Source organism: Rhipicephalus microplus, chromosome 8, assembly GCF_043290135.1.
Source record: "Rhipicephalus microplus isolate Deutch F79 chromosome 8, USDA_Rmic, whole genome shotgun sequence".
NCBI classification, from domain to species: Eukaryota; Metazoa; Arthropoda; class Arachnida; order Ixodida; family Ixodidae; genus Rhipicephalus; species Rhipicephalus microplus.
The window spans coordinates 47,756,712-47,769,605 of NC_134707.1; the positions used below are offsets into that span (position 1 = coordinate 47,756,712).

The 12,894-nt window shown below is 43.0% G+C and overlaps 1 pseudogene; it reads left to right on the top strand.

Moving 5' to 3' along the window:
- The first annotated feature begins 375 nt into the window (after window positions 1–375).
- Window positions 376–10,737, top strand: LOC142768259 (heterogeneous nuclear ribonucleoprotein 27C-like; annotated as a pseudogene).
- The last annotated feature ends 2,157 nt before the right edge of the window (window positions 10,738–12,894 follow it).

The window sequence follows — 12,894 nt, forward strand, 5'->3', positions numbered from 1 at the left end:
CACTAGACCACCATGGCGGGGCATAAATACAAATATTTGGGTGTATGGATAAGCAAGGGAGCGTATGATAGCGTGGTTCAAGAGGACTTGTGAGGAATACTGGAAACAATAGGTGTGAAAGATGGAGTCACTAATCTTTTAAAGGATATCTATAAAGGTAACAAGGCAGTTATAAAGTGGGAAAAACAGCTATTCAAGCCCGCAGAGATGAAACGGGGGCTTAGGCAGTGGTGTCCTCGGTCACCCTTGTTATTCATGATGTACCTATAAAGATTAGAGGCCAAATTAGAGGAAAGTGGACCTCTCTTTCGACAAACAAGGAAAACTCATTGAACAGGCACTACCAGCTTGACGTTCGCACATGATATAGTGATAATGGCCGACAACAAGGAAGATTTGCAGAGATTGATGGACATCTGCTGTAATGAGGGAGATAGGTTAGATTTCATTTTCAGTAAGATAAATTAGGAATGATGATCTTTGATGATAACGAAGGTTGTGAGCTTAGAATACAGGAAATCACGCTAGATATAACAAATAAATACAAATATATGGGCGTATGGATAAGCAATGATACCGAGTGCAAAGAGAACAAGAAATAGACGTGACGACTAAAGCAAACAGGAATGCATCGGTGATAAAAAACAGGGCTCTGTAAAATTACAGTAGGTATGATGTTGTGAGAGGAATATGGAAAGGAGTCATGGTTCCTGGTCTGATGTTCGCAATGTGGTCTTGTGCATGAGATCAGATGTTCAAGCAAGATTAGAAATTAAGCAACGTGGAATAGGTAGGCTTGCCTTAGGAGCTCACGGGAATACACCAAAACAGGGAGTATAAGGTGATATGGGATAGACATCATTTGAGGGCACGGAAGCTAGCAGCAAGATAAAATTTGAGAAGCGATTGAGAGAAATAGGGGAGGAGCGTTGAGCTAGGAAGGTACTCAGCAACTTGTACATGAAGAATATCCATGCAAAATAGAGGAAGCGAACCAGAAAATTTACTGGTAAATACTTAGAAAACAGCAGGGGGTCAAACAAAAAGAATTATTGCTTAAGAAGAAAGTGAAGGAAGCTGAGACCGATATGTGAAAAAATTGCATGACTAAGAAGTCCACACAGGAGATCTATCGAACTTTTAAGCAGGAAATCGCCAAGGAAAGGATCTATGATAATACTCGGGGTAGTTCTCTACTGTGTGAGGCCAGGACGGGAGTTTTGCGAACCAAGACATATCGAGCCAAATACGAAGGGGCAGACATGGTATGCAGTGCGCGTGGAGAGGAAGAGAAAACTGCCGAACACTTGATAATATTCTGTAAAGGGCTTCACCCGATAGTTTAGGATGATGGCGCAGAGTTCTTCAAAGCACTGCGGTTTAGGGTCAGGAGGGCAAAAGAGACTTTCAGCGTGTAGAATTAACTAGAAGGAGGTTATCTGATTGGTGCTAAAGTCAAGACACGAGTGAAAAAAAACCTTCACTGCAAAGTACGTGTCCTCAACCTCACTGTTTAAAGAGAAAAAAATAAATCTAGTTTTTGGTTCACTATGTATTACGGCTTGGTGCCGTTAGCCACCGCCTGATCTAAAGGGTACATACATATCAATCTATCCACCCATTCATGACTTCACTTGATCCACTTGTTCGCTTCCGCTGCACGCTCGAGGCATGCTAACGCAGCGCCTCCAGAATATCATTAACCAGTTTTCTTGCGCAGAACATCAAATTAATGTTTTTTTTTCACTCTCTCCACACGCAAGACTATCGTCTTTCGACGACATTTGCAGATTATATGCAGATACGGGGTGATTCTTTTATTAGAGTACGTTTTTTCAGTCACAGAATGCTTTTCTCGCTCGTTGTGCCTAAGCAGCTCCCAGTTCCTGATAAAGTGCGTTGAATGAAAGTGCTAAGCCAGGACGTGGGTAATTGCATAATAATCTTTCAAGAAAAAATGAGGAGGGGAGTGTGCATACGTGGAATATGTGCATACCTTCACTGGAACTCAGAGCGCCGCTTGCAGACACGTTGTAATGAACTCTCAAACGGTAGGTGGTCGAAATTTCCGAAGCCCTCTACTAGGACATCTCTCATAATCATAAGCTGGTTTCGGGAAGGTAAACCCCACATATCAATCAATCAATAAACTCTAAAACGGTGGTTAAAATCATGTGGTATCTTTTAATAATTCCATCAGGAGTAGTGGTTATATTTTGCGATGTACCACCTTGTACTCTTACATGATGAAGTCATTTGAAATGCGAGGGAGTTTTCAGAGTTCAGGAGCCGCAAAACCCCAACCTCGGATGACTTTTACTTACAGTGTTACAGTGTCGGACAACCACCATTTGCAGAAACCGTGCTTGACATGCTTGGCTTGCCACCAATATTTTTAGTGAAGCAATCGCACGACATTCTTTTTTTTCACAGTGTGATTGATAACTACTATATGAGTAATGGCCTTGTCTCCTTGTTCACAATGGAGCAGTCTTTGCTGTGTGCACACTAACAAGAAGCACTAAAAGACTTACACAAGTTCCGAGCACCTCGAATTCTAATTTGTCTTTATCAAACGGCCTCGGAACACACTTTTTAGCTTTATACTTGCTACAAAACAGCAGTTCCTTCTACTGTGAATCTGCTTCAAAACAAAGTTGGCTTGCTCTAGAAATTGCTCCAATACCCAAACTGGTTAAACCACCACTCGAGTACACTCGAAAGTATGCCGCAGCGATCCGAGAGAGTAGTGGTTCGAGTATAGCAAAAACGGTTACATTTTTTGCATACGGGGGAGCGTGTCCCAGCGTTGTGTAGGGTCAAGAATAAAGAGAGTGAACTAATACGGTAAAAAAAGATAGACCACATTTTCAAGAGACGAGTACCTACAGCACAGAGTGCTTAACTACGGTAAGAAAATTGAGAGCCCGTGCGCCACTGTCAAGCTGAAAGCCAGGAAAGTGCTGGTAGAAGCACCACAAGCGGCTCTATGTTCTGCGGCTGTGGTTTGACGTCGGTGATGCACGTATTGGCACTTTTGTGCTTGTCGCCTCTCTCTTAATCACCACCCTTTTACCTCCGAGGAAATGACACGTATCCATTCCTTAGCATGTTCAAAGAAAAACTACTGATAATAGCACTAGTGTGATCCCTGTGTTTAGAAAAAGTGCTTAACGATTTAGAGTACTTAGTACTTTAGGGCACTAACCAGGAGAGTCAGTGGTCAGTAGGACGTAGACCCACAGAGTACCGCTACACTTGTGAAAGAAGAGTCAGCAGTAGTGACTGGACGGGTGTCCACTGGCTTTTGTGGACGTCTGTTCAGACACATAGCAACCGAAACGTTCCACTGAAGAAATGTTCTTTGCTTCATTGATTGCGTGGTTGTGACTCTTAAGAATTGAACCATATAGTTCTTGGGGGTAAAGTGCACTAGTGCCTGTGGAACTGGGACGTATGCACTCACTTTGCTTTCTCTCACATCATTCTAAATTGGCACAATGGCTACTCAGTGACTTCAGATAAAGTCCAACGTGATCGTTCACGTGGATGCTCATAACTACATTAACATATGATGCCGTATAAAAACACACTGTTCTGTCAAACCGAGTGATGTTAAGAGACAGCTGATCTCTTCGTACTTCGCAAGTTAGGTTAAGTAATGTTTCAAATGACACGCTGCAGTGAAGAACTACTTTTTTGTTGACGTAGAAGTTTTCCATTGACTAAAAACATACAAGGGGAATTCGTTGGAGACACAAGCGTAGACACCGTTAACATTGATGTTAGTTTGCTCTCAGTAAATGACATATTACACGAGAACAGGCGATGAAACAAATGGTGGTACTTTTGTCACAAGTCAGTTGAAAGAATGACAATAAGCTTTAGTGAGTGCTACTAAAGTTGATATTAGGAGCAAAGCTCCTTAAAGACAGCCACGTCTTTTTACTCACTTGTGGAAGGACGGCTAATTACATTAGGCATTTGATGCTTGGGGCGCTTTGTTTTTGCTATCCTGTGGCACGTTCAATTTTACGAGGCCAAAGTGGTAGTGAAGGGTGCGCCGCTCACTTTAAATTTATCAGACGTATCAGACGGATAACACGTGCGTGAATAGACGCCGTTGTTCAGGTCTAGAGCCATAGCGTTTACTCTGTCGAAATATGTGAGGTAAAGGTGGCCTGTTGTCAGTTTCTTTGAGTTCTCTTGTTTGTTGACTACCTTTCGGTATCAGGTTTTTTTGTCTTCCCATTAGCCTTTTGAAACGTAAATCAATTTATCCCGAATGACTTCTGAATGTCTTGTCGCATGGGGTAGCCTTCTCATTCATGTGCATGTATTTATGGTGATACTGCACTTAATTATTGTCGGTTATTCCAGCGGTAGAGCATGCAATGTCTGTGGCTTCCGAGTCTTCAGCCCCAGGACGTAAGTACAGCTGTGAGGAAACAACAGAGAAGAGATGTTTGTTAGGCGTGATTTGTGCAAATGAGGCATTTGAAGGTGTCAAAATAGGGGACAGCTGAAATTGAAGAAAATGAGCGTAGGACAGTTGGCACAGATGCGGCAACAAATTAATGAAGAAAGAGAATAAAACAAGCAACGAGTCACGTGAAAAAGCTGCAGAAAGCTCGCAGGGTGAAGCCATGATGACAGTAGGTCAAGCGGTGTGCCACTCGAGAGGACCTTCTCTCTCCCGGCTTTCCTTATGCGGGTGTTGTAACGGGATATGCCTGTCAAATCTAGTTGCGGCTTTCTCTCCCTTATCGAAGCACGAGGCTTGCAAGTCCGGCCTAAGTGCACTGGTCCCCGGGCGGGTTCATGGACGAGAGCTACCTGGTGTTGTCTTCGTGGGTGGCGTCTGGCCCTCAACTTTGAGAGTTGCGTCCAGTTCTTCAAGACTGCCCACAACGTGCTACTGTTAGGTCAACGGTAAATCTTACACAAATACATATCTGTTTCCTTGCGCCATGATTCAGGCAAGCAGCGAAAATAGACGCGGGCTTGACATAGAGGGGGCGATGCGGAGGGCGCACGATTAGGCTATCCCGTTCGATTCTTGAAGACAAAGCTCCAGCGTCGTTAACGTTTCTTTGTGCGTTATAACCGATCGCTTGAAAACTTATGAAAATGCACATAGGAAGAAATACAAAAGTTGCCCTCACTCTATTGAGTAATATACTATGAATGTATACTTGAGGGCAGTTTAGTAGGTAGAGCAGATATACGTAACAGATTTTAAAAGAAAAGAGTGCGACCCATTTCCTTCTGCTTGTAGGTTATTGTTCTCGTCTCCTCTCAAATTTACGGTGTCAACATCGAGATTATTAGCAACTGCTGGTCTTGAGTCAGTTAACACGTGCGCAATTGTCAACACCTTAATTATCAGCAACTGCTGGTCTTGAGTAGTGTTTTGCGAACCAACTGTATTCCGAGCACTTTAAATAAATGTGTATGAAAAATTGTATAAGAATATAGTTTGGTGCGTCCCAAAGATAACGGCCTCTTTTTTGTTCGCGATACAAAGAAAGCAGCAAAATATTGTAAGGACTGTGCCTTTTAACATAAAAAAGCATTTTACCGATTGCGGGAATACCCGCATAAATATTAAGATAGAGTCTGTGCAGCCCCAGGAATGAATTGCTTTTAGTGCGTGTGCTTAAATTGCAAGTCATTTTTGTTTATGTGGATGGAGGTGCTAATATGCGGAGGTGTCAATGATGAAGAAAGGTACGCCAGAAAGTGCTTTATATATGCCTTACCTGTGCCTTGTTTGTGCATGCACTTTATAATATGTACAACAACAATAGCATACAAACCAACTGCAGACAACAGCTAAATGTTTTTTTGTAAAGCAGAGTCGTTACGCTCGAGGTTTTCTGTCACAAGTGCATAAATTATCCTCATCAAGAACCAACATCCTGTCTTCTTCGTCTTCATCTTGATCTGATTTGCTCCCAGAACATGGGCGTATTTTTGGTGTGAGAAGGAATAACTCTGATGGGGGAGAAAGCGAGTACTGAGGCAAAGTAAGAAAGGCTAACAGAGGAATAGACCTCTACCGGTGTACGTCACAGCATGCCGTCACCGGTGCACGTGCAAGGCGGTGGTTGGCAAAACACTCCCGCCGGTGGCTGAGAGGAGTGCTGTCGCTCGGTGCTTGGGCCAAGTGTTTTTTTTTTTGAAAGCTTATTCTTGATCTCTTAGTGGCAACATTTGCTGTGGTATGTGTCAGAGAACATCTAGGTGTGGTGAAGCGTGTGATGAAATATTTGCAACGCTGGCTGGCTGTTTATCTGGGAGAAGTGAACACATGTGGCGGCCTGTGTGAGGAACAGTAGCATCGTCTTAGAAAATGTGCAGTGTTGATTGTGGCGTGCAGCGTGCGTTGACAGGCATCCACAATATTGGTTCACCTTTACGGACGGTGAAACTGAGAATATGGTGCATGGTGTGTGCAGTAAAAATAACGTGATGTAATGTGAATGCCGTGTTTGCAAAAACACTGGCATTCGCTGTGGGCCTGTTGCAGTAACCACTTGTCGATGGAACGTCACGATCTGACATTTTAGTCAAGGTAAAAATGCATTTCACGCAATCATCTGCGAGTGGATGCATCTCAGCGTATGCGCGGCGTGCAGAAAAATAAAAGTGCATGATCTCCGGCTGATATATAAGACTGCGCATGAGCTTTAGGCATGTTGGAGCGTTGCCAAGTCTGCATATACGCTTAACCACGGCTTTAACTTGTATTATAAGATACCTGATACGTGGTATTGATAACAGTGGAGATTTTCGTTTCTTGCATTTCCGATGGAGGCGGAAATGTTGTAGGCCTGTGTACTCAGATTTGGGTGCACGTTAAGGAACCCCAGGTGGTCGAAATTTCCGAAGCCCTCCACTACGGCGTCTCTCATAATCATATGGTGGTTTTGGAACGTTAAATCTCACAGATCAATCAATAAAATCGAGATTTTCGCTTCTTATCTACTTCGTACTTTTACGACTCAATCCTTGTGAAGTGACGACGCGTATTAGAAATTTGTGTATCGAGCCTAAATCACGTTATAGGTATAAAATTCAGCAAGGTAACTGTGCCAGATAATAATTAAGTGGTCGGGTTTCACATCACATGTGATTTCACTAGGTCATTTAGAAACGCAGTGGCAGAATTTCATTTTAATTTTTGTGAAGCTATGCTAACCTCAGCCTAATGCATGGCAAGATGTGCTTCTTTTTTTCATTCATTACCGATCAGACTTTTGCAGAATGATTGAGAATTTTATTCATGACGTCGCGTACGGCAGCTCAAAACGAAGTGGCTGCCAATGCTGTACCTCACTTAAAACTGCATTGCGCATATCATGATAGAAATAGATTATGTTCACATACATGCCATGCAAATGTTTCTCAAGGTGCCAGCCACCATATACATTCAAAGTGTTCGCTTTCAGAAAACATCAGATTCTTTATGGCTGCCATCAACGTGGGGGAAGCCCACTGCGTGATAATCGCGTCTTTCAGTACTCTAAATAAAGTTTCTTCATCCATCCATATACGAGAAGCAAATTTTCACATTGTGAGCAGTGACCTTTCCGCGACCCCCTTCTTTCAAAAGTTGTGACTTTAGAACATAGCAATGTAGAATTTTTTGTCGAAGGAATGCAAACACGCAGCTCTCTATGCAGAAAGATGCCATCGGAGAGACTTTCTTGCCAAACAGCACCTGTTCCGAGAGAGCGTATGGTGGGCGGGGTGCCCGCAGTTACGTCACACTCTTTACAAATAGGGAGAGGTATATTGCTGGCGAAGTGACATTTCAGTTCACTCACCTAGGATACCAAGGTGAGCGTCATAACACACCCTAATATGTTAATCAAGGCACGCTATGTCAGGTAATAGCATAGCCTTATAATATATAATAAATAACCAGGATGAGATAAAAAATAAGGAGGCTAAGGAGGTGGGAAAGTAAAGCAGTACACGCAAAGCAGGAAAGAGTAAAGCAGAACACGGAAAAAAAGAGAAAAATAGGAGCAAACAACAAAAAGAGAGAGTATGAAAGAAAGGAAAAAGGATGGTAAAAAGAAATATCTGGTGAAAGAAGAAACAGCCTAGTAAAAGATTTGATAAGTGAGTGCTACAGCCATGTGAAGCATATTATAGCAAGATATTGGGAAGAGAGGTTAGAGGACGAAGAGACACAGCTTTGCCACAAAGGCGAAAAAATGATCGTGATTGCAACAAATTGAAAGGTCACGGGAAGAATGGCAAGCATATCATAACGTACCCCGCGTTTCTCACGCGCAAATGACGCACAAAACGTAATGACATGTACAGTTAAACGCGAATAAGCGTCTCAGTTGCTCCTTCGCTGTATCTCAAAAGCACGCCCTTATCGCAAACGGAGACTGTGTAGCGAGTGCAGTGACCTTTGTGTACCCGGTAACTGCAACAGCATCGGTCCGGTGAAAGCCCAAGGCGTACAATTCTCTTCACCGCAAGATAAGCGCGCGCACGTGTGAGCGACCACCTCGCGCCCCTCCCGCACTCAAAGTACGCGCGGTAGACGAGAGCGTGCGCCGCCGCGTTGTGACAATCTCGCGACGCACGCTCATTGCACCATCTCGCTAGTAATGCTGAAAACTCGATAGTTCCTCTGAGATGTTCATTGCCAGCAATTGGCTGCATATACAAATAGCTTGCCGTCTCAACGTTGCAGGAAGTGTTTCTTCGTGGCTCAGTGGCTAACGCCTCACACTAATATGCAAGAGGCCAAACGCTGCATTCCGCGCGCTGGAGTCTTTTCATGGATTAGTTTTCTTTTTTTGACTTTTCATATACATGTAGATACGTATACATATATGGTGAATGACGGCGACGTCCACGCCAACGTAAATGCCGATGCCGACGCCGGCAGCGATATCCAGCCGAGAGTGCCTATGTAATTGCTGTCGCAATAAAATATCAGTGAATTCAGGACTAGACAGGTACCCAACAGCTCTGCCTTGAGACAGCCTTGCTCTACTTAGTTCAAGAGGCTAACTTTTACAATATCCAATAACCGGAACTGCATTCTTTATACGTTATGACTTTGCATCTGGTGAATACGCAGGTTGGGATGCTCACACGACCAAACGAGTGCACCTGGTGTAGTGAAAGCATTTACGCCAAACAGTCTCCACTGTCCATGGGGACATGGATATATCATGAGCTATGAGCAACAAGACAACAGAAGCATGAAGTTCCCTAGTTGCTGCCAGTATGATATTCGACAAGTGACTTGGTAGGTGCCTAGAGATGTGACTCATATGCAGTTGACAACAGAATTGTCACTTATATGATGATGTTTGGAGTTAGTTTTTATTCGCTAACGAAATGCATGACACCTGATAATTTATTTCTAAACTCTCTCTGAGAAACAACGCTAAGTGCCACAGCAAAAAAAAATGCGGATAAAATAACGAAATTGGTTCATAGCTTTACCAATAATATTTACTATCACATCGCTATTTTATTGATATTAATATATTGAATTTCACATTCTAACAACAACGTTACGTTACTGGACAACCTGCAGTGGAGAGCTCCGAAAAGTTTGACAACTTGCAGTTTATGGCAGCCTACCGAACTCTTACTATAGAGCACTCTAGCACATCGGCAGAATGTTGCAGTACGCAAACTTAGGGGAACTGTAATAAATGAGCTTTATTTTGCGACAAACCTGTTTAAGGAAATAACAGTAATCTAGCACGTCGCGAATAGCTTAAGGCAATTGTGGACATATAGTAGAACCACAGGTAGAACAAACATATTGTTACTAGAGCATATCCATGGCCTGCAGGCCGCTTTAGCTATGAGGCACAGGTTGATGGAATACAAAAACCGTTTATTTTGGGGTGTATGTTTGCTTGTAATTCCACAGGTAGATTGAGGAAGGGTAGAGGGGATTCGGAAAGAAGAATCTTACTTTTTATTCACTGTTCTCTGTTGTGCCTGCGTCAGTTACAATATAATTCTTACAAAATAATTGGTTTCAGTGATGATGTAGCAGTATTGGACAACAAATACAGTTCCATGCCCCTTATTCACAAAAGCCGCAAAGTGACACATGGTTGTAAGGAGGAAGAACGAAAAATATCTGTCGAAGACCTCAATTGAGCAACCACACAAGAAGGAATCTGGCCAGCTCCTTCAGCTGGTTCGTCGAAGTGAAGGACAGTGTGGGGGTGGGCAATAAGACATGCCAGTCTCGTGGTTTTGGCTTCGTCAGTTTCTGTGACCACAGTTTCGCAGCTGCTATGCTGGTGGAGGACCCCACATGCCAAATCGTGTAATCCTTCGAGTGGCAGTTGTAATTATTGAGGTGGGGGCCCTATGGCCAGGGGTGGTTCATGTGATGCTGATACAGGCACAACTAAGACATCTATCAGCGGCCTTCCTGCAACTTTAAATGAGACACACTTGTATGCCTTCTTGTGCGAAAATGGAAACGTTACAAAAGTAATCATTTATGAGCAAAAGCAGAGGTAGTTTCGAGGCTGTGGTTTGGTGTCCTTTGAGCGAGTAGATGCGAACAACCAGTTTACTTGTCAGCGCCACATTGAGGTTCCTGGGAAGCACGTTGTGTGCAAGCGGCCAAAACCAAAGGAAAGCAGGAAGACCAACCAGGATAGCCATTCTTATGGAAGTGGTAGCTGGAATGGGCGGCAGCAGCGCAAGCAACAGCGAGGCTGAGGATCGTCCAACGGGGTAAGCAGCAACGTGAACACATGCTAACAGGGCTAGGGGGACTGCAAGAAGAGAGAAAAGAACCAGGAAAATTATGACTATGGAGGAGCAGGTGACCAGTTCTACAGAGGTTATGGATCCTACAGACAGCAGGAGCAATATAGCTATGAATACATGCACACCACCCTGCAGGATACACTGCAATCGCAACCGCTAATGGTGGCTACAGTATGTGAAGCACCTCCAACAAATGGTGCAAACAAGGAGCTGACCACAACATGTTTGGGCTGAAGGTCTTAACTATTCAAAGAAAGCACTCAATTTGAACAAGGCACCTACCTGAGAAGCTAACAGTTTCGTAGAACTGCAGCTTGTCTACTTCTTTCCTCTCTCACTTCCTTTTGCCAACGGGTTCGATTATGCTTGTATGCCATTATGAGACGTAGTGTTGGCGCTCAATTTGTTGTGCCATTATCAGCTTTTTTTAAAGGAGCTCTCTGCTATATACACAGAAATATAGTGCATATCAAAGGTGATTTTGGCCTTATTTTTTTAGTTTGAGCAATGCTTGATCCTAGCTTGGCGAGTCATTAGTTCAGTATGTACTGATCATTACATTGTTACAAAACCCTTTAAAGAATACTGCTACCACAATCCATGTTCTCGTGATATGGCGTCAATGCAGGGTTTGTTTTGGAAGCAGTTTCAAGCCCTCGCGTTGCTCTCTTGTAGAATACTTGATAACGACGTAAAATTACTTGTTTTGAATTCAGCTCTAACCTTCATTACATATTTTTTCATGCCGTTTGCTGTAAACGCAATAGCAATAAAAAGCTCATTTCACAGAAATTCTGCTGACAGCGTCAATGTCAGCACCGTTAAATGTGAGCAAACAATTCTTTTGTCTGTGACCCAGACAATCAAAAGATGCGAATTAAGTAAATCGTAAAAAACTTGATTCGAGTGACAACTGAACCAAACAGTCTCCATGACGAGCAAGGGCTGTATTACAGAACTCCGTTACTGTTTTTAAACTACTTCGAAAAGAAAAAAAAAATTGGCAGATACCCCGAGCCTAGGAATGGACTTTATGTGAAGCATGCGGAAGGAAGGTGACCGTGTTGCAATATTTTATTGAGCGACGCGTGATGATGTGACGCTAAATATATGTACACCTGTTGCACGCACCGACATATCTTGAAGAGTTGCAGACGTTTATATAACCAGTTGTTTGCACTTGCACAGCGATGCCAACTAAAACATGCGTATTAGCAGCACCAGAAGCTGATATGAAGTGTTGATGCTCGCGAGGATGCTGGCTCTGAACACCGCTACATAAATCAACTTCAGCGCATGTAAAATCTACAATTGACGTTAACCGACGTGGCAGCTGTATAAAACGAGTACATATGTAATGTTTATAAAATTAGGTAACCAGCACTCCAACCGCTATTGATGTTTCACGAAAACCAGCATCTATTTGAAAAGTAGTTTCGTGACATGGCGTAGCTCTGTTGTAAAACGCTTCATTGCCACGTAAAATGCTTGAGTTCGATTTCAGCTGAGATCCTGACATTTATTCTTTGCATTCGTCGATTCGACGCTGCCGATGTCAGGCACTTCCTAATGCTCGTGCATTAAAATTGTGCATTTGTGTTCTCGTCGTTCCTCGGTAGATACTGAGCGTCCATCACCTGTGGCACATACCCGCATACCAGCGGCCCATACCCGCCCGTGCGTATGTGCCACTGTCTAGTGGTAAGTGTTTGATGACGTACGCGACGGGGTTGTGATTTATTCATATCTTGGCCAGTGCGTCATATATATGAAACCATCTTGGTTCATGCCGAGGGATGACCACGAGAGCGCCCAAACGTAACCGTCTGGAGAGATAGATAGATATATAGATAGATATATATATATATAGATAGATAGATAGTTAGATAGATAGATAGATAAATAAACAGATAGATAGATAGATAGATAGATAGATAGATAGATAGATAGATAGATAGATAGATAGATAGATAGATAGATAGATAGATAGATAGATAGATAGATACTCTCAAAATGGCTGAAGTTAAAACGATTCTGATGTAGCCAATAAAGTCGCTTTAATATTTGTAGTAGTGCGTGGCAGAAGCGTGGAATCGCGCCATTTAT